Raw genomic sequence first — 21,956 nt, forward strand, 5'->3', positions numbered from 1 at the left:
AAGGCCCCTCAAAGGAGCATCCAACTGGGTTCAATAAATTGGGAGGTCCATCCTAAAATTATATACCTAGGCTCACTATTCAGCATAAGGTGAAGCTGACCTGAACCTTGGCCAACCCTGTCAGAGGACTTCATAATAAACTATTTTCATGCCAACCCTAAATTTGTCTCACTGTACAAACTCCAAGGACGCTATTATATGTGAATATCCAGTACATTTTCAAAAGTGCCTGGGAGGAGAAAGGAACAGTGTGTCTGGCATGCTGTTCCCCAGAAAAACAACACTCAAGAACTGATAAATAATGAGAATTAAAAACAGCAACATAACAGTAGTCAGCTTATGGCCCTAACAAACTCAAATAACTTATTTAATCTTAACTCTATAAAGAGTTCAGCTGTTGCTTGCCAGAAGCCCGGTAACACAATGAATATGGACAGCAACTAGATAAACTAGACATTTAAAAGATATTCCAATAATTTATCACTAAAATAATTCACCATACAGTTTTATCACAGATACTCCATTGGAAATACAGTCCACACAACACTTCATTTTTAAGGCAAAAACAAAGAATCTTCTCTAAACAACTCTTCTGTACGTGACAACCAATTTCCCACATCTTTCACTTTGAAAATGGCTAACTACAAATAGCACTTAAAGTTACAATATAAATGAAAACTCCCACAATACTCATCACTAACAGAACATGTTCTGAGCCTCCAGCAATACTATGTGCATTTGAATAACAAACTCATTCTCTTAATATGCATGTAAATAAAAAATAGTTAATATTTAATCATACATACTACATGTTAGGTAGGATGCTAGGGGCTTCATATACTTTATCTCTAATTCCCATAACTTCATGAGTTAACCATCCCCATTTTATAGATGAGGAAAAGGAAATGAGGCTGTTAGAGGGGTTCTGAAGCTAATGAGAATACAGAAGCCTCCTACATTTTCATCACCCCTTTCTGTACATAAGGCACATGAGATCTGAAAACATTATATAATTTATCAATTAACCAACAAGTTTTAGTAAATGCTATGATGAAATGCTATGGTTACTTTGCGGGGAATTGGTGGACTTACCTTGCAGGGTTACATGTTTCATTTTTTAATTCTAATACACATCCAAATTTCTTCCAGGTCCTGAACCTATGGATCTGTCAATTCTGTATCTAGATATATCAGTTACAGAATATGAAAAAATCATTAAGCCAGTATTGAGTATTTTTCACAGACCCTGAAATCATTAAGCCAGTATTGAGTACTTCATTAAGCTTAATGAAAAAATCATTAAGCCAGTATTGAGTATTTTTTCACAGACCCTGAAAAAATGATATAACACTGAGTCAAAACTCAGATATTTCCTCAGAACCCAAATTTATTCTGGTAACAAATAAACCTTAGAAGTGGGCCTAGAGTTTTACCTTTGATTACAGACATGTCTACAACAAATTACAGAATCCATCATTTAAGGACATATTCACCTGGACATAAAAGCAAGGACTGAAAAGATGAGCACTCAATCAACACGTGGAAAGGAAGCATTCTCTCTCAAATATGGCCAAATACGCCAAATTTTGTTAAACTGGGGTGTGTCCAATTACTTTAGTCGCATTGTTATCCTACTCTGTTAAATATTACACAGGTTTTACTGTTTCAAATATTACAAGTAGGTGGGCTGCCAGTTTGACTTTTTTTCATTATTCAAAACTTCTTGTAATAGATGACATTTAGGCTAAAAGCCAAGTGTTTCTTCAGAATTACAATTAGGCAGACCATAACCATACATAAAAAAACTTTTTTTTCTGAAAAATCTTATTAGAAAAATCATCTGCTATTTACTAAGCCTTACTATTTTAGAAAGCTGCTCTTTGCCTTTTACTTAACTGACTCGCTAGCCCAATTATAGATGGGACATGACAGCCTTCAAGTTTCTGCATAAAAGCAAGCTCAAAGAACGGAGGCACTCTCCTTCGCACCTAGCAACAACAATAACACAAAAAAAGAGAACAACGACAAAAAACTTCAACCACACAGGGAACTGGAGGGAGAACCTAAGGCTCAACCCTAACGTGTGTAAATCTGATCTCCGAGATCCGTGGCGTTGACAGTCATTCAACTTTCTTTTTAATAGCCCCACTGTGCTTTTTCTGGTACCACAGGCAAAATGTACCACCTCACCTTTCACCAACCGGTCGTAACGCTTTATTTCCTTTCTAAAAATTCTCGGGGTTGTAAGGCCAGGGGCCGCGGCCGTGTGGTGGGCCGATGAGCCCGGGGCAGCGGCGCCAACCACCCGGGAAAGCAGAGCCACTCACGGCACCGCTCCTGGCAGGCCTTCTGTGGCTGGTTCCCGAGTCCCTTGGGCTGCAAGGGCAGCAGCAGCAGCCAAGGCAGGGACTCGGGAACCTTTCCCCTGCCTCCTCCGCTAGGCCTCGAGGGGTTTGCTTTTCACATGGCCCCCGGGTGGGGGCGGTGGGCGCAAGGTAGTGGATGCAGTTGCAGCCGCAGCGGCCGACCAGACGAGCCGGGACGCCCTCGGAACCAGACCTCCCCGCGGGCTGGCAGCAACAGCACCTCAGCGGGGCCCTGGCTGGAGCGCCGACCGCTCAGCGGGGAAGGCCACCTTCTCACACACATCTCTCCCCTGATTGCCTCTTTCTCCGTTAGCGCTACCGGTTGGCGGGCGGGGGAGGGGAACAAGGCGCGTTATTCCCGGGGAGCTGGAGGGGGGAGGGGAAGGCATCTCTTACCCGCGTTACTGAGAATGAGGAGGAGGCGGCTGGAGCGCGGCGCGGCGGGGCGACGGCGGGGCTGGGTGGGTGCAAGTAAGAGTCTTACGAAAGGGAATTAACCCCATCACCAGCCCGGACACCGGCTCCAGCAGCAGCCGCGGCTGGCGGAATCCCGCCCCTTCCCACCACGCACTAGCCCCGCCTCCTCGTTCTCTTTGAGGGGCAGTCGACAAATCATAGGTTGTATATTCTCGGAGTGATAGGAGGATCATCCAATCACGCCTGAAAAAAATGCCTTCTCTCCACCCCTTTCTCTCCTATCGGCCGCGGGAGAGCCTAGCCAAGTCTTTCTCCACCCTCAAGGGAAAAAGAGCCAATCGGCGGTAAGAATCCGCCCTTGAAGGACACAAAGGACAACCAATGGTAAAACTAAAAGGACAGCCATTTTGCCCACTTGTAAAAGAGCCACCTTTTCCCACGAGTTGGAGCCTGAGGTGGGGGAGTTCTGGGAGTTTTTACTGAACTGGAGGTATTGGAGAGACAACCATATTTCTTCAAGGAGTATTTATAGTGCTTTATAAGAGTAAAGGAAAATTTTCATCCTCCATGTGGTGGAAGTGAGAAATGCCGTTTAAGGGCTTGGCTCCTCCCCTCAGCGGTAACGGGTTCTAAGCCGAACACCTGGTTTATTCAGCCTCTGTGAGGAAAGGCGGGGTGATTGCCCTTTTCGGCCCGCAGCCAACTACAGCTCCCAGTGTGCTTTGCTCTTGCCTATATTCTTTCATCGGTTTGCTTGCAGCGGGGCCTGACGGGAATTGTAGTTCCCGGGAGGTACCCATGAAGCCTCTTTGGCCAATGAGAAAGGACAAACTTTTGAATGATTTGGAGTTTGGGGCGGGGAACTAGTTGCTAAGCTGTGGCGAAGCCTTTTTGCCGTCCTAATAGAAGAGGGAAGGGATGGAAAAGAAGGTAGTCGGGGAAGAGTCTTTTCAGAACGCCGTAGGGGTTTTAAATTCTGGTGTTTGAACTCTCTTACTTTCAGTTTGTCCCTTTGAAGTCACTTCCGCTTTGGGGCGGACACATGCCAAACCTGTGGCGGGAGTTGGAGATTCAACAGCGAATACACCAGGTGTGGCGGTCTGGGAGTGGCATGGCGGGCAAGTCGGAAGTTTCTTGCGTGAGATAGAGGAAATTAAATAGAATTTAATTGCATTTTAGAAAGAGTGGGTGAAATGGGATGGGGCTACTTCCCAAGGGCTGAATGCCAGTCTTCAATTCCAGAGACTTCAATTTCCTGTCTTCTGACCTGCTCAGTATTATATTACACCCATTTATTTGTGATAGGTGTTTGTGTGGCCTTTTTTACATCTTCAGTTTGGCTAAAAACTGCCCAGAAATTCTGAGCTAACTCCTCCTACTTTAACGAACAAACTTTTAAAGGCTGGTTCAAAGGAGAAAAGCTACAGAAGGGATTGATAGTCAAGAATGGGCCTTTTGGGAATTCCTGTCCTGGCTCAGTCGTTAAGGAACCCGAGTAGTGCCCGTGACGCGCGTTCCAGCCCTGGCATCGCTCAGTGGGTTAAGGATCTGGAATTGCCCTGAGCTGTGGTGTAAGTTGCAGATGAGGCTTGGATCCCGCCTTGCTGTGGCTGTGGCATAAGCCTGGCAGCCTCAGCTCCCATTCGACCCCTAGACTGGGAACCGCCACATGCCCCGCGGTACAGCCTTAAAAAGACAAAAACCAAAAAACAAAAAACCTGAAGAATGGGCCTATTAGTTTCTTCTTCTTCTTCTTCTTCTTCTTCTTCTTCTTCTTCTTCTTCTTCTTCTTCTTCTTTTTTAATGTAAAGCATTCATTAAACAAGTGCCCACAGGGTACCACCTATAATAACACTGATGAATATAAACATCATTGTAAAGTCTTTGGAGCCCATAAGCTTAGCACATCAGACCCTGCCTAGTTAATGCGCCTTTGGGGTGTAAAGTTAAGTATATTCTTGCTGTTGGACTCTCCTTTGGGAGCCTTTGGAGACTCTTTGAAATAATGAGATGCAGAAGGTGTTAACAGGAAAAGCCTTTCAGCAAGTTACTGTTGTGGCTCAGCAGGATAAGAATCCGACTAGTATCCGTGAGGATGCTTGTTCAATCCATGGCCTCGTTCAGTGGATTAAGGATGGGGTGTTGCATTAATGCGGCTGTGGTATACGCAGGGCAGCTGCAGCTCCAAATCCATCCCTAAGCTGGAAACTTTTATATGCCATTGGTGTGGCATATAAAAAGACCAAAAAAAGAGGCCTTTCCTCCCCACCTCTGATGGCTTTCATTCTTAAACTCTTTTCCCCATCATTTTGACTGAGACTTCCTCAAACACATTCAAATTTCCCCACAGTTTCACTGAGACTTTCTTTTATAAATCATCCTGTAAATATTTATTGAGTATTTACACTGTATTAGTTACTACACCAGATTTTGGGGGAAGAGAAATGGCAAAACGACAGGTTCTTGACCAAAAGTAGTGAGGAAGACAGAGGCCAAACAAAATTAATAGTAGTGTTACTTGTTCTCTTAATCTCTAAGTTTCTTCATTAGTCAGGTTTTGCTAGTTACTTTTTCCATTCTACATGTGGACTAAAATAAGCATATTTTCTGTTTTTTTTTCCCCTAATGTACTAACATGTCTATGTCCAATACTTATGAATGGTGTTTATGCGCAAACTAAATGATAAATTTTATAGTGTAATCCTTCTAGGTAAAGGAATATAATCATACCTTTTGTGTGCTGGATCCACCGAAGTATTGTCTCTTGCTTTTTTTTTAATTTATTTTTAATTTTATTCTTTTATTTTTTTGCTTTTTAAGGCTGCACCCATAGCATATGCAAGTTCCCAGGCTAGGGGTCAAATCAGAGCTATAGCTCCCGGCCTACATCACAGCTCACAGCAACGCCAGATCTCTGAACCACTGAGCAAGGCCAGAGATCAAACCCACATCCTCATGGATATGAGTTGGATTTGTTTCCACTGGCCAAAACAGGAACTCCTTTTTTTTTTTTTTAAATGTATTTATTTACTTGGCCACACCTTGGCATGTGAAAGCTCCTGGGCCAGGGATTGAACCTTCCCTGCAGTTGCAAACTGGGCCTCAGCTGCAGCAAGTATGGATCCTTAACCTGCTGTGTGACATGGGAATTCCTGCTCTTGCTTTTTAATGCAGTTGGGAATTTTATATAATTTAGCAGAATAGTTTTCTATAGATGCTTAGTTTTTTTTGGTCTGAGCTCTTCCAGTGTAAATCAATAATTAGTAATGATGGTGTTTCCTCTGAACCAGGAATGATGTTAAATGCTTTAAGTACATATTCCCTACAGTAATCTGCAAGTATTGTTCTGTGATGTTTTGTACTTGAAGAAATTGGAGCCCAATGAAATTCAATAAGATTTTAAAGCTTTTATCAGTAAATTTTTGAGCTGAGATTCATATCCATGTATCATTTCTGAGCTCTTAACCACCACTGCTCATCCTGCCTCATAAATATTTATTAATCCCCCAGTATGTGCCAGACATGAGAGAGAAGTGTGAAATTTCATCCTAGGATTCCAGAACCAATGATGGCTGTCACATCCTCTTTAGAGCTATCCTTTGGCGTCACATAATATATACTCATTGTATTTAAAAACAGAGAAGAGTTCTCTTGTGGCTCAGCAGGTTAAGGATCTGGTATCTTCACTGCAGAGGCTGGGATCCTTACTGTAGCTTTGGTTCAGGAACTTATACATGCCAAAGGTACAGCCAAATAAATAAAAATAAAAATTCAGGAAAATACTAAACAGAAAGTAAAGTGTATCTGTAATCCTATTACTTCGAGATGCCAGTATTAAATTTTTGTTGCTTTCCTTATGATCTCTCTTATACGTTTGAATGGTATCATATTACTTTCTTCTTTTGTAAACTTTTTAAACTCAAAAATAGGCTGTGGAGGAGTTCCCTTGTGGCCCAGTGGGTTAAAAACCTGACCAGTGTCCATGAGGATTTGAGTTTGACCCCTGGGCTCACTCAGTGAATTAAGGATCTGGCGTTGCCTTGCTGTAAGCTGCTGTGTAGGTCGGAGATGGGGCTCGGATTTGGCTTCGCTGTGGCTGTGGTATAGGTCAGCAGCTGTAGCTCCTGTTCAACCCTTAGCCTGGGAACCTCCATATGTCACAGGTGTGGCCCTAAATAAGGAAAAAAATAAGTTGCTTCTTAGGTTTTTAACTTTGTCATGTTTTGCCTTTATTCACATTTTCAAATTTGTCTTTTCAACTTTTTAATGATGTTTTTCTATGACAGAGTTTAAATTATTTTAATGCTAAAATTTGTCTTTTCCTTTATGCTTTCTAGTTTATTTGTGATACTTTTCCTGGAAGAACTTTATGATAGAGATTAGATAGTAAAATATAACATGTATATATAAGTTTTATTTCTTTTTACGTTTGTTTTCAAAATTATATATACTGGATTCTTTTCTGTTTCATTGTTCTGTCTTTTCTTTGACTTGTACCATACCCATTATCTTAATTTCTGAAAATTAGTGATATGTTTTGATATCTGGCAGGTAAAGTGTGCTTCTACTTTTTCTTGTCATTCTCACATTTTCTTGTGTTTTATATAGGTGGATTTTGATGTCATGTTGTCATATTAAAAATAAATATCTTCACTTTTCTGTTTTAACTGAATACAAGTTTGACATTTGTATAAAATGGAATACCACTTAAAGGCAAATATTAAATTTCATATTAGCAGTATAGAATTTTTTATAGTACAGTCAAGATTCAGTGGGACAATCTGCTTTTTAAAACATGTTTTTATTACATAGTTGGATCTAAATGTTACAGATTAAGAGCACATCTAACCTTTTAAATAATCACTTTTTATACAGAAACTAACACTTTATAGGTGGCTTTCTGTAGGACCTGGTGACTTCTGAATGCTTTTCTCTATAACCACTTATCCCACTATACTTCATTGCCTTCTCTGAGTACTTCACATTGAAAATATCACCTACATCTGTTCTTCTCTTTACTCTCTATCTCATGTGTTTATTTGGTCAAGTAATATTTATTGGGAATCTACTGAAAGAGATATTATGTAATGTTCAAGAGGATGAGTTCCAGGCTGCCTAGGTTTGATTCTGGGTTCTGCCCTGTACTCTTTGACTGACCTTGGGCAGATTACTTATCTAAGCCTTAATTTCTTAATCTGCAAAGTTCAGGTAAAAAAAGTCACAGGCCATTGTTAGGCTTAAATTACTTAATATATGTAAAAAAACTTGAATAGTGCTGGATGCTTCGAAAGTATGTGTTGGGTTTTGTTAATATTGTTTCTGTTGACCGGGTTGATACTAGTGTACTGAAGTAAAACAACTATAAACAAGATAGTTTGTGGTCCTTGATTTTTTGAAGGCTTTCTAATAGGTGGGAGTGAACAAATGAAAATGATTGTCACTCACAGTAAATGGTTAAAGGAAATCAGTTGATGTCAGAGAGTGCAGATGGGTACGATTGCAATATTCCAGTTTAGCCATGATGGCTTGAGATAGGGATGGCAATGGAACTGCAAAGAAATGAATGGATTTCAGAAATACTTTAGGAGTAATTAATAATGAGTGGATTTAATTTGGTGGCTAAAGAAGGAGAAATTCCAGGGTTGTTGTTTTGAGAAACTTGCATGATTGTACTATTACTGAGAGATTGGTCAGGGAGCACACAATTTGGTAGAGAAACCAAGACGCTGGTTTTAGACATTTGGGGTAGAAATGTCTATGAGATACCCAAAATGTCAGGTAGGTATTTGATGTAGGAGTGTGAAGCTAAGAGATTATAAATTATATCACCTGGACTATTTATAGTAGCCTTCTGTAAGACTGTCCTTGCTTCCACATGCATATTCGACAAGGTGATCTTTGTTAGTAGAAACTTGGCTAAACTCTAGGAAAGGCTCCCAGTTTCTTATAGAAAAATCCAAATCCTTTTAGCATGGCATATGAGAAGCTCCCTGACATGGCCTGTTTCTTGTCACAAAGCATCTCATTTTTAGCTGTACTAAACTGCTTACAATTTTATGAAGCTTTGTGCTTTTGCAAATACGGCTTCTTTCTCCCTAAGATATCCATATCTTGATTTTCTATCTGGAAACTACAGTCTTCCTTCATTTCAATTTAAAAGTTACATCAAAGAGTTAAATTAAGTGTACTGTGTTCCAAGCATTTTTTCCTCCTAAGTGAAGCCTTCTTTGATTGATTGCTACCTTTCAAGGAATCAACACTCGCACCTTATGCGTAGTATTTTTATATATACCTCCTTCATAGCACTTACTGGATTGTATTGCAATTATTTGTTTATAACTTTTATTTCCATCCTAGATTTAGCTGGGAGGTGAGGCAAGAATTGTTAAGATTCATCTCTGTATATCTGGTACATTCTGCAATGCCTAATACACTCAATAATTATTTGTTGAATGAGTGGTTTTTAAGAGGCAGTGTTGCATAATGGTAAAAGTTCAGAGTTTTACATTAGACCAGTCAGACTTCTATACTTAATATCACCAGTTTCTAACCCACTGAGCAAGGGCAGGGACCGAACCCGAAACCTCATGGTTCCTAGTCGGGTTCGTTAACCACTGCGCCACGACAGGAACTCCCTTTTTTTAGATTTTTATTTTTCCTATTTTAGTTGATTTACATTGTTTATTTTTTCAAATTCATAGTCAAACTTTTTTTTTTTTTCAGTTTTGGGTTTGGTGAGTCTGTGTGTCAGCAGGATCCTGTGGGGCCTTCCTGAGACAGATCCCTCCCCCATATCCTCTGCTGTAGCTCCTTTCTGAAGTACAGAGTAACAGTATCTGATGCAAACTTCCTGAGTTGTTTTACAGATGCTTCTTCCCCCCACCCACCCAAAAGGAAGGAATTAAGTACTTTTAACTACTTGATGATCAGAGCACTGTGTCTAAGGATTGATAATGCTAATTCCTGAGAAGCCACCCTGTTACCTACTATCAACCAATCAGAGAATTGAGCTAATCACTTACTCTGGGATGCTCCTCCCTCACCTTGCCTTTAAAAATGCTTTGTTGTGGGAGTTCCCGGGCGTGGCGCAGTGGTTAACGAATCCGACTAGGAACCATGAGGTTGCGGGTTCGGTCCCTGCCCTTGCTCAGTGGGTTAACGGATCCAGCGTTGCCGTGAGCTGTGGTGTAGGTTGCAGACGCGGCTCGGATCCTGCGTTGCTGTGGCTCTGGCGTAGGCCGGTGGCTACAGCACCGATTCGACCCCTAGCCTGGGAACCTCCATATGCCGCAGGGGCGGCCCAAGCAATAGCAAAAAGACAAAAAAAAAAAAAAAATGCTTTGTTGTAACCCATCTGGGATTTTTTTTGAGCAATAGCTGCCCTGGACTCCCTGCTCAGCACCCTGCAGTAATGCACTTTCCTTCACCACAACCTGGTGTCAGTAGATCAGCATTACTGCATTGCTGGCTTGTGGACCCAAGTTTGGCTAGGTAATGTGTGGCTTCTAGATGCGTGTACTTTAAAGTTGTCCTGTAGACCCCCACATTCACCATCTGTATATTGAAGCTAAATTTGTATCCCAGTAAGGAACTTGGAATTACTAATGTTAATATAATAGATGGATACTTACGTACTAACTCTGGAAAGGTATTTACTGGGGTTGCCAGCTTCTATTCCTCCTCCCTCTCCTCTGTCCACCTGCTTTCTATTATCAATGGCTGGGTGGATAGGAGTGAGTAGGAGTGAGTAAGAGTGAGTAATCAAATCTTTTTCATAGGCCACCCAAGATTTAAGGTATTTTATTTTTACAACGTTTACTTGTGTCCACGTAGCCAAATTGCTATAGTTATTGGGTCAATTTCCACTAACAATTTCTTTTTTTTTTTACCTTTAAAAAAATTTTTTTTTTATTACTCAAATGAATTTATCACATCTGTAGTTGTATAATGATCATAACAATCTGATTTCACAGGATTTCCATCCCAAGCCCAAGCACATCCCCCTACCCTCCAAACTGTCTCCTCCGGAGACCATGAGTTTTTCAATGTCTGTGAGTCAGCATCTGATCTGCAAAGAAGTTCCGTCTGTCCTTTTTTCAGATTCCACGTCAGTGAAAGCATTGGATGTTGGCGTCTCATTGTATGGCTGACTTCACTTAGCATGATAGTTTCTAGGACCATCCATGTTGCAAAATATGCTGGTATTTCGTTCTTTTTAATGGCTGAGAAATATTCCATTGTGTATATGTACCACATCTTCTGGATCCACTCCTCTGTCGATGGACATTTAGGTTGTTTCCATGTCTTGGCTATTGCAAAGAGTGCTGCAGTGAAAATCGGAGTACATGTGTCTTTTTGAGTCATGGTTTTCTCTGGGTGATAGATGCCCAGGAGTGGGATTGCTGGATCAAATGGTAGTTCTAGGTTTGGTTTTCTGAGAAATTTCCATACTGCTTTCCACAGTGGTTGCACCAATTTACAATCCCACCAACAGTGTAATAGGGTTCCCTTTTCTCCACAGCCTCTCCAGCACTTCTTGTTTGTAGACTTTTTGATGATGGCCATTCTGGCTAGTGTAAGGTGGTACCTCAGAGTGGTTTTGATTTGCATTTCTCTAATAATGAGTGACATTGAACATCTTTTCATGTGTTTCTTGGCCGTCTGTGTGTCTTCTTTGGAGAACTGTCTGTTTAGCTCTTCTGCCCGTTTTGTGATGGGGTTGTTTGTTTTTTTGGTATGGAGCTGCAGAAAATGTTTATAAATTTTGGGGATTAATCCCTTGTCAGTCAATTCACTTGCAAAGATGTTCTCCCATTCTGTGGGTTGTCTTTTTGTGTTGTTTAGGGTTTCCTTTGCTGTGCAGAAACTTTGAAGTTTGATTAGGTCCCATTTGTTTATTTTTGTTTTTGTTGTCACTAACAATTTCTTGTATTTATTTATTTTTTGACTAGGTTGAATTTAGAAAATTTAACTATCTTGATTAAGATTTTTTTAATTGAACAGAAGATTTGCTTAATACTCTGTTAGGGAGTATTTTCCATAGTAGGCCTAATTTCTAGCTTAGAACTTTCTAGTGTATTCTAATGCCCTAATATCCTAATGTGGAGCCTTAATCCATATTTTATAAACTATGCCCTCTAATCTTAATCACTCAGCAAACTGTGTCTCCATTTTCCCTGTTATAACTTGAATTTACTTACTTAGGACTGCTTACTGTCTTTCTATCTGCATTCTGACTTCTACACTCGAATGTACAGCCTAGCTGTTACAGCATGCTAGTTTCTTTGTTCCTAGACTCCCCTGTCTCCTGTGAACCTTTTTTCCACAATAACTCAGCTGTGCACTCCAGTGGTCCTACCTTGTACTTTCTTATCCCTAGGAACTGTTCTGCCTCTATACTGTCTAATCATGGTCCCTCTGTCCTTGGAAGCTTTAAAAAACAAATAATACTAAGTGTGTAGTGCTAGGCATTGCTCTAGTGCATGGAATATACCAGGAAACAAAACACAAACATCTCTGCCCTCATGGAGTTTATATGCTAGAGGAGAGAGACAGATGATTAACAAAACCCATAGTAAGTATGTAAATGATATAGTGTTTTACAAGTTGATAACAATGTACTATCAAGAAAGAAAAAGAGTTGGGAAGAGGTAATAGGGAGTTTGAAGTTTTTTTGTTTTTTGTTTTAAAATTTTTAAGTTTTATTCTGAAATAATTTGACAGAGAAAGTCAAAAGAATTGTGTAATGAACTTCCATGTACCCTTGACCTAGAATCACAAACTGTTAATATCTTACCACATTTACTTTAAAATTCTCTCTCTCAAAAATATGTAACACTTCCTGAAGTTGTGTGTCATCCTTGTGCAGGGGCCATGCTAATGTTCTCTGTATTGTTCCAATCTTAATGTGCTGCTGAAGCCAGTGCAAGAGTTGCAATTTTAAATACTGTGGTTAAGTCTTCATTGAGAAATTGACATTTCAAGATAGACTTTTGAATGAAACAAGGGAAAAAAACATGCAGATGTGGGGGCGAAAGAGTGAGGAGGAGAGTGGTATAGAAAGACGGCCCAGTTTGTATGGAGTACAAAGCAGGAATATATAAGGATGTCAGTAAGACAGAGAGGAAGAAGTGAGGAGGAGATGTAATAGGTGTAGGTGGTAGATTGTGAAAATGCTTATACCATTAATAGAGCTTTTATCTGGATAAAATTGAGAGCCATTGAGGAGTTCTGAGGAGTGATATGATCAGACTTATTTTTTAAAGTATTGCACTGACTCCAGTATTAAGAGAAGAATGTAGGGAATGCAGTAGAAGCTGGGGTTCAGTTAAACTGTTGCAGGAATTCAGACTCAGACACAAATGTTGTCTCAGATAAGGCGAGTAGATTTGGAGGTGGTAGGAAATGGTGGGATTCTGGGTATATTTAAAATGTAGAGTCAGCAGGAGATGCTGATGGATTGGATGTGTAGTATGAGACAAAGAGGGGAATCAAGGGGTTGTTATGAGCAACTGGCGGAGTGGGATTGCTGGGTCATATGGAAGTTCTATATTTAGTTTTCTGAGGTATCTCCATAGTGTCTTCCACAGTGGTTATACCAATTTATATTTCCACCAACAGTATAGGAGGGCTCCCTTTTCTCCACACCCTCCAGCATTTGTTATTTATGGACTTGTTAATGATGGCTGTTCTGACAGGTATGAGATTATAGTTTTGATTTGCATTTTCCTAATGATTATTGATGTTAAGCATTTTTTCATGTGCCTGTTGGCCATCTGTATGTCTTCTTTGGAGAAATGTCTTCAAGTCTTCTGCCCATTTTTTCAATTGGGTTGTTGGTTTTTTTGTTGTTGAGGTATATACGTTGTTTGAATATTTTAGAGATTAAGCTCTTGTCAGATGCATAGTTTGCAACTATTTTCTCCTATTTTGTAAGTTGTCTTTTTGTATTTTTTACCGTTTCTTTTGCTGTGCAAAAGCTTGTAAGTTTGATTAGATCCCATTGGTTTATCTTTGTTTTTATTTCAGATGCCTCGGGAAACTGACCTAAGAAAAATTTGTACAGTTGATGTCAGAGAATGTTTTGCCTGCATTCTCTTCCAGGAGTTTTACTGTGTCTTGTCTTATGTTTAAGTCTTTAAGCCATCTTGAGTTTATTTTTGTGCATGGTGTACAGTTTCCCATTGATTTACATGCAACTGTCCAGTTTTCCAAGCACCACATACTAAAGAGGCTGTCTTTTTTCCATTTTATAGTCTTGCCTTCTTTGTTGAAGATTAATTGACCATAGGTGTCCAGGTTTATTTCTGGGTTCTTTATTCTGTTCCATTGGTCTGTGTGTCTGTTTTGGTACCAGCTCCACATGGTCTTTTTTTTTTTTTTTGCTTTTTAGGGCCACACACATGTCATATCAAAGTTCCCAGGCTAGGGTTTGAATCTGAGCTACAGCTGCAGGCCTACGTCACAGCCACAACAATGTAGGATCTGAGCTGTGTCTGTGACTTACACCATAGCTCAAGGCAAGGCCAGGTCCTTAACCTACTGAGAGAGGCCAGGGATTGAACCCGCATCCTCATGGTTACTAGTCGGATTTGTTTCTGCTATGCCACAACGGGAACTCCACACACTGTCTTGATTCCTATAACTTTGTAATATTGAATGAAGTTTGGGAGAGTTATGCATCCTGCTGTTTTTTTTCCCCCTCAGGATTGCTTTGACAATTCTGGGATTCTTATGGTTCCATATAAATTTTTGGATTGTTTGTTGTAGTTCTGTGAAAAATGTCATGGGTCATTTGATAGGGATTGCATTGAATCTGCAATTGCTTTGTGTAGTATGACCATTTTAACAATATTAATTCTTCCAGTCCAGGAGCATGGACTATCTATCTGTCTTTGAATCCTCTTTAATTTCCTTGATTAATATTTTACAATTCTCAGCATATAATCTTTCACATCCTTAGTCAGGTTTATTCCTAGGTATTTAATTTGGGGGAGTGTGATTTTACAAGGTGTTATATTTTTATATTCCTTTTCAAATATTTCATTGTTAGTATACAGAAATGCAACTCATTTCTGAATGTTAATCTTGTATTCTGCTAGTTTGCTGAATTCATTGATCAGTAGTTTTTGTGTGACGTCCTTAGGGTTTTCTCTGTATAGTATCTTGTCATCTTCATAAAGTGACAGTTTTACTGCTTCTCTTCCAATTTGGATACATTTTATTTCTTTTGTTTGTCAGATTGCTGTGACTAGGACTTCCACTACTATACTGACTAAAAGTGGTGCTAGTGTACATCCTTGTCTTGTTCCCGACTTTAGCAGGAAGGCTTTCAGCTTTTCTCCATTGAGTATTATATTGGCTGTGGGTTTGTCAAAAATGCCTTTTATCTTGTTAAGGTATGGTCCCTCTATACCCACTTTGGTAAGAGTTTTTATCATGAAATGGATATTGGACTTTGTCAGATGCTTTTTCTGCATCTATTGAGGTGATCATGTGGTTTTTGACTTTTGTTAATGTGGTATATGATGTCGATTGATTTGCATTTGTCAAACTATCCTTGTGAACCTGAGATGAATCCCACTTGGTTATAGTGTATGATCTTTTTATATGTTGGATTCAGTTGGCTAAAATTTTGTTGAGAATTTTTGCATCTCTATTCATCAAAGATATTGGTCTATACTTTTCACTTTTGGTAATATCTTTGGTTTTGGTGTTAGGGTGATGGTGGCTTCATAGAATGTCTTTGGGAATGTTCTTTCTTCTTCATTGTTTTGGAAAAGCTTAAGAAGAATGGGTATATAAGTTCTTTGGATGTTTGGTAGAATTGTCTTGTGAAGCCATCTGGTCCAGGACTTTTGTTTGTATGGAGTGTTTTTATTACATATTCAATTTCATTTCTAGTGATCAGTCTGTTCAATAGATCTCTTCTTAATTCAGTTTTGGTAGGCTCTAAGTCTCTAGAAAGTTATCCATTTTCTTCTAGGTTGTCACATTTGTCGGCATATAATTGTTCATATTCTCTTTTGGTTTTTTTGTATTTCTGCAATATCCACCGAGATTTCTCCTTTTTCATTTCTTATTTTGTTTATTTGATTTATATCTCTCCTTTTCTTGGTGAGTCTGGCCATAGGTTTGTCAGTTTTGTTTACCCTTTCAAAGATGAAGCTCTTGAATTTATTAATTTTTTTTCTATTGTTTTTTGCATATTTTATTTAAAACATTTAAAAAAAAATTTTTTTTTTCTTTTTAGGGCTGCACCAGCAGCATATGGAGATTCCCAGGCTAGGGGTCAAATCAGAACTGTAGCCGCTGGCCTACACCACAGCCACAGCAATGCAGGATCTGAGCCACATCTGCAACCTACACCACAGCTCACAGAAACACCTGATCAAGGTGACCACCTGAGCAAGGCCAGGGATTATACCTGTGTCCTCATGCATACTAGCTAGATTCATTTTTTCTGAGCCATGACGGGAACTCCTAAATCTGTATTTATTGATTTGCTCTTCCTGATTTCCTTACTTCTGCTGACTTTAGGTTTTGTTTGTTCTTCTTTTTCTATTTCTTTTTAGTCATGGCTTAAATTGTCGATTTGAGATTTTTCTTCTTTTCTGAGGAAGGCCTGTGTTGATATGAATTTCCCTCTAAGCACTGCTTTTGCTGCATCCCATAGATTTTTGTTTGTTTGTTTTGCTTTTTAGGGCCGCACGTCTAGCATATGGAGGTTCCCAGGCTAAAGGTCAAATCGGAGCTGTAGCTGTTGGGCTACACCACAGCCACAGCAGCAGAGGATCTGAGCTGTGCCTGCAGCCTACACCACCCCCCACTGCAATGCCAGTTCCTTAATCCACTGAGCAAGGCTGGGATCAAACCTGCATCCTCATGGATTCTAGTCAGATTTGCTAACTGCTGAGCCATAACGGGAACTCCTGTTAGTATTTGTTGTATGTATCTGGGTGCTCCTACATTAAGGGCATATATATTGGTGAGTGTAATATCAATCCTTTTATCATTAAATAGTGTCCTTCTTTCTCTTTCTTTATGGCCTTCATTTTAAAGTCTATTTTGTCTGAAATGAGTATTGCAACTCCCGCTTTCCTGTCTTTTTCATTTGGGTGAAACATCTTTTTCGATCTCCTCACTTTTGATTTATATGTGTCCTTTGCCCTAAGGTGAGTGTCTTGTAGACAGCATATTGTAGGCTCTGGCTTTTTTATCCAATCTGCCACTCTATTTCTTTTGATTAGAGCATTCAGTCCATTGATATTTAATGTAATTTTTGATAAATATGCATTTACGGCCATTTTCAACCTTTTTTTCCAGTTGACTCTATGTATTCTCCTCTGTTCCTTTCTCTCTTTTTTTTGGTTGGATGATTTTCTTTTATTTTATGCTTGTGTTCTTTTTAGTTTTTGTGAATATAGGTTGGTTTTGATTTGTGGATACCTTGTTTTTCAAGTATTTTAACCCCTTCATATATCTGCTTGCTTTAGCATGATAGTCTTATAGGCTGAAACACATTCTAGAAAAAAAAATGAGTCTGTATTTTCTTACTCTCCTTCCCCATGTTTTATGGTTTTGAATTCCTTTTTTAACATCTTCCTATTTTTCCTTTTGTCATTCCTTGTGTTTATTGTCACTTTTACAATAGTTTTTTTTTTTTTTTTTCCTTTTAGATCTGTGTACTGGCTTATTTAAGTGACTATTTTCCAGTTGTGATTTCCTCCATCCTATTTCTTCTTCTTTTTTATTTAGAGGAGCCCTTCCAATATTTCTTATAGAATGGGTTTAGTATTGCTATACTCTTTTAGTTTTTGTTTGTCAGTGAAATTCTTTATTTCCCTTTCTGTTTTAAATGATATTCTTGCTGGGTGGAGTATTCTAGGTTGCAAATTTTTCCTTTTAGAACTTTGAATATATCTTACTGTTCTCTTCTGGCCTGTAGTGTTTCTTTAGAGAAGTCACCTGATAGCCTTTTGGGGGTTCCCTTATAATTATGTCTTTGTTTTTCTCTTGCTGCCTTTAGAATCCACTCTTTAGCTCTTAACTTTTACCATTCTGATAATAATATGTCTTGGTGTGGGCCTGTTTGGGTTCAACTTGTTTGGGGCCCTCTGTGTTTCCTCTTGTCTTGATATCTGTTTCCTTTAGATTTCAAAAGTTTTCAGCCATAATTTCTTCAAATATATTTTCAATCCCCTTTTCTTTTTCTTCTCCTTCGGTAATCCCTATTATGTGTAGATTGGCCCACTTTATATTATCCGATAGATCTCTTTTATTGCTTTCATGTTTTTTCATTTGGTTTTCTGTGTGGTGTTGATTGGGCGATTTCCATTAATCTATCTTCCAAGTCACTAATTCATTCCTATGCATTATTCATTCTGCTCTTTTGTGCCTTTAACTCAGCTTGTGTTTCTGTAAATGAATTTTCTAATTTTTCTTGATTCCTCTGTGTGAGCACAGGGAAAGATATTCAAATGGTGGTCTGCCCCTCCTCCTCTCACCTCCCCCAACAGTGGCACCTTGCTTCTCCTGCTGGCTCCGACCTCCTCCCAGATTCCCTCAGCTATAACACTCAGCTCCCCAGGCTGTGGCCCACTGCCTCCTAGCCCCTCAGGGTGTATCATAGAGCCAACCCTAGTCCTCTCCCGGAAACTGCCGTCTGGAGCCTGAGTCTCAGTTCAGCCCAAGAGCCTCAGGCAGTGGTGTCCAGCAGCAGTGGTACCGATCATTTATGTGGCTGTCTCTCTGCTTCGCCCTCCTCAGTCCAGCTGTTACACTTTACTCTGAGACTTTGAGGTCCCTCTGTGTTGGTTGATTTCCGTGTCAGTTAGGTGGCTTCCCAGGGTGTGGGTTACTTTCCTCTTTCACAGCTTCCTCTCAGGAGTGCTAGTCCCATCGTGATTCCTTCTCTCTCTCTCTCCCTTTTTTTTGCTTTTGTTCTACCCAGTTATGTGGACGATTCCTTGCCCTTTTTGGAGATTTTAGGTCTTCTGCCAGCTTTCAATAGATGTTCTGTGTGAATCGTTCTACATGTAGATGGATTTTATTTTTGATGTTTCTGTGGGAGAGGGTGAGCACCACGTCTTACTCCTCTGCCATCTTGATCTTTCTTGATTTACTTCTGATAATTGATATTTTTCATGTTCTTGAGAATGGTATAAATTTTGAAAATTTAATTTCTGATTTTTACCTGTATAGAGGAACACAGTGGATTTTGTATATTGATCATGTACTCATGAACCTTAGTAAATTGGCTTATAAATCTACTAGTAGATTATTTTTATTTTATACACACAATTCTATGTCATCTGTAAATTAATTCTTTTTCTTTTCTTTCTCTTTTTTGTTTTGCCTTATTCAATTGATCTGATTCCACTGTGAAATAAATTTGAAACACTAGGCATATTTGTGCCTTTTCTGACCTTGCGAGGAAAACTTTAAACATTTTTACTTAAGTATGATGTTTGCTAAAGATTTTTGGTAAAAAGTTTTCATGATATGAGTAAGTTTTCATCTATTTTTCCTATGTCAGCAAGACTTTATTCTGAATGAATTTTTTGTTTGTTTATTTGTTTGTTTGCTTTTTAGGGCTGCACCTGTGGCATATGGAAGTTCCCAGGCTAGGGGTCAAATTGGAGCCACATCTACTCACCACAGCCCCAGCAATGCAGGATCTGAGCTGTGTCTGCCAACTACACCATGGCTCACGGTATCACTGGATCCTTAACCCACTGAGTTAGTCCAGGGTTCGAACTCGCAACCTCATGGTTACTAGTTGGATTCATTTCCACTGTGCCACAATGGGAACTCCTGTTCTGAATGAATTTTGAATTTTATCAAATGTTTTACTCCCCCTACTATTGAAATTACCATAGAAAATTTCTTCCTTTCTTTGTTACTGTTGAGAATTACATACAATGTATTTTTAGCAGCTTAATTGACATGTAATTCATGACAACCATAAAATTCACTCATTTTGCAATTTTCTGAGTTTTTATATATCCACAGCATTGTGGAACCATCATACAGTCTCATTTTAGGACATTTTTGTCACTCTAAAGAAAAACCCAGTACTTATTAGCAATTGCTCTTTATTCTCTACTTCTCTACTCTGACCCCCATTCCCCTGACTCTAGCCCTAAACAATAACTAGTTCATTTTCTGTGTTTATGGATTTGCCTAGTCTGAACCTTTGATATAAATACAACAACACAATATTTTGTTTTTGTTACTGGCTTCTGTCACTTAGCATAATGTTTTCAAGGTTCATCCATCTCATAGTATATATTACTATTTCATTCCTCTTTATTGTCAAATAATATTCCATTTAGAGTTCTCTTGCAGCATAGTGGGCTAAGAATCCTGTATTGTCACTGTAGTGACTGGCGTTTCTGCTGTGGCACAGGTTCAATTACGGGCCCAGAAAATTTCACATATGCAGCAAAAAAAAAAAAAAGAAAAAGTATATCCATTGTATGGATATACTGCCTTATTTTTATCAGTTTATCAGTTGATAGACATGTAGGTTGTTTCTACTTTTTAACTGTTATGAATAATGCTTCTGTGAAAATTTGTATGCAAGTTTTATTTTTTTGATGAGATTACAGTTCAACATCCACTTTTGCCATATTTTACCACACACACACACACACACACACACACACTCATAGGGTTGCATCATACAGATGTACACCCCCTTATTCCCTCCCTATCTCCTGTGGCCCTCCCCCCAGGGAGGGCATTTATTTCCCCTCTGTTGTGGTCAGTCAGTCATGCTGAAATCCAAGTTCATATGACCTGACTGTAAGAGCATTTGCCGCATGCAGCCATTTGTTTTCTTTGGCCTTTATCTTAGTCTATGCAGAGATAAGTTTTTTTCATTTGGTCTATGAAGAAATAAGTTTTCTTTTTCTTTTCAAATCTGTATCCTCATCAGTACTAAACAGATTCGCTTCCACTATGCCACAATGGGAACTCAGATATTAAACATTTTATGTGTGTGCTTCTTGGCTATTCATAGATCTTCTTTGGAAAAATGTCTATTAAGATATTTTGGGGTGTTCCCGTCATGGCACAGTGGTTAATGACTCTGACTAGGAACCATGAGGTTGTGGATTCGATTCCTGGCCTTGCTCAATGGGTTAAGGATTTGGCGTTGCCATGAGCTGTGGTGTAGGTTGCAGATGTGGCTTGGATCCCGCTTTGCTGTAGCTCTGGCATAGGCCGGTTGCTGCAGTTCTGATTAGACCCCTAGCCTGGGAACCTCCATGTGCTGAGGGAGCAGCCCTAGAAAAGGCAAAAAAGACAAAAAAAAAAAAGGAAAATATCTTTTTTTCCTTTTTATCTTTTTTTTTCCTTTTTTTCCCGTCTTTTTAGGACCTACCTTTGGCATATGGATGTTCCCAGGCTAGGGGTTGAGTCAGAGCTGCAGCTGCCAGCCTATACCATAGCCACAGCAACAAGCTGTATCTGTGAACTACACCATAGCTCAAAGCAACTCCAGATCCTTAGCACACTGAGCAAGGCCAGGGATCAGACCTGCGTCGTCATGTATACTACTCATGCACGTTAACTGCTTAGCCATTATAGGAATTCCTCCCTGCCCATATTTAAAGTGAGTTGTCTGGATACCAGTCCCTTATCAGATATAATGTACAAATATTTTTTCCCTTTCTGTGGATTGTCTTCACTTTTTTTGTTGTTCCACCCAAAACACATGGAAGTTTTTGGGCCAGGGACTGAACCTAAGCCATAGTTGCCAATCCATGCTAACCCACTGTGCTGGGCTGGGATTGAAACCACACCCCTGCAGTAATCCCAGTTGCTGCAGTTACATGCGTAACCCACTGTACAATGCAGTTACTCCTGTCCTCTCTTTCTTGATGGTGTCATTTATGGCAATGAAGTTTTTAATTTTGGTAAAGTCCAAGTTATCTATTTTTTCTTTTGCTGCTTTTATTTTTAGCGTTGTATCTAAGAAAGCATTTTATAATATCTAAGAAAACATTCATAACTTAAAGTCACAAAGATTTACTCTTATCCCCCCTCTCAAAAGTTTTTTTTTTTTTGTTTTAACCCTTACATTTTAGTTTTTGATCAATTTGAATAACTTTTTATGTATGGTGTGACTTAGGGGTCCAATTTCACTCTTTTATATGTGGATAGTTA

The 21,956-nt window shown here is 39.4% G+C and overlaps 2 protein-coding genes and 1 non-coding gene across 19 annotated transcripts in view; 1 reads left to right on the forward strand and 2 right to left on the reverse strand.

Annotated features, from left to right (window-relative positions):
* Window positions 1-2,922, reverse strand: part of R3HDM1 (R3H domain containing 1) — a 177,557-nt gene extending 174,635 nt beyond the window's left edge. For all 16 annotated transcript variants that reach the window (XM_047772054.1, XM_047772046.1, XM_047772039.1 and 13 more), the window contains exon 1: window positions 2,763-2,922. The gene's annotated coding sequence lies outside the window, so the exon portion shown is untranslated. The remainder of the gene's footprint in view (window positions 1-2,762) is intronic.
* A 748-nt stretch (window positions 2,923-3,670) lies between these two features.
* ZRANB3 (zinc finger RANBP2-type containing 3) overlaps window positions 3,671-21,956 on the forward strand; it is a 305,507-nt gene continuing 287,221 nt past the window's right edge. For both annotated transcript variants that reach the window (XM_047772056.1, XM_047772055.1), the window contains exon 1: window positions 3,671-3,873. The gene's annotated coding sequence lies outside the window, so the exon portion shown is untranslated. The remainder of the gene's footprint in view (window positions 3,874-21,956) is intronic.
* Window positions 12,607-12,710, reverse strand: LOC125123734 (U6 spliceosomal RNA). Its single transcript, XR_007134126.1, has one exon. It is a non-coding gene; the product is annotated as a U6 spliceosomal RNA (small nuclear RNA).

The sequence above is a fragment of the Phacochoerus africanus genome, chromosome 3 (genome assembly GCF_016906955.1).
Source record: "Phacochoerus africanus isolate WHEZ1 chromosome 3, ROS_Pafr_v1, whole genome shotgun sequence".
In the NCBI taxonomy this organism is placed as follows: domain Eukaryota; kingdom Metazoa; phylum Chordata; class Mammalia; order Artiodactyla; family Suidae; genus Phacochoerus; species Phacochoerus africanus.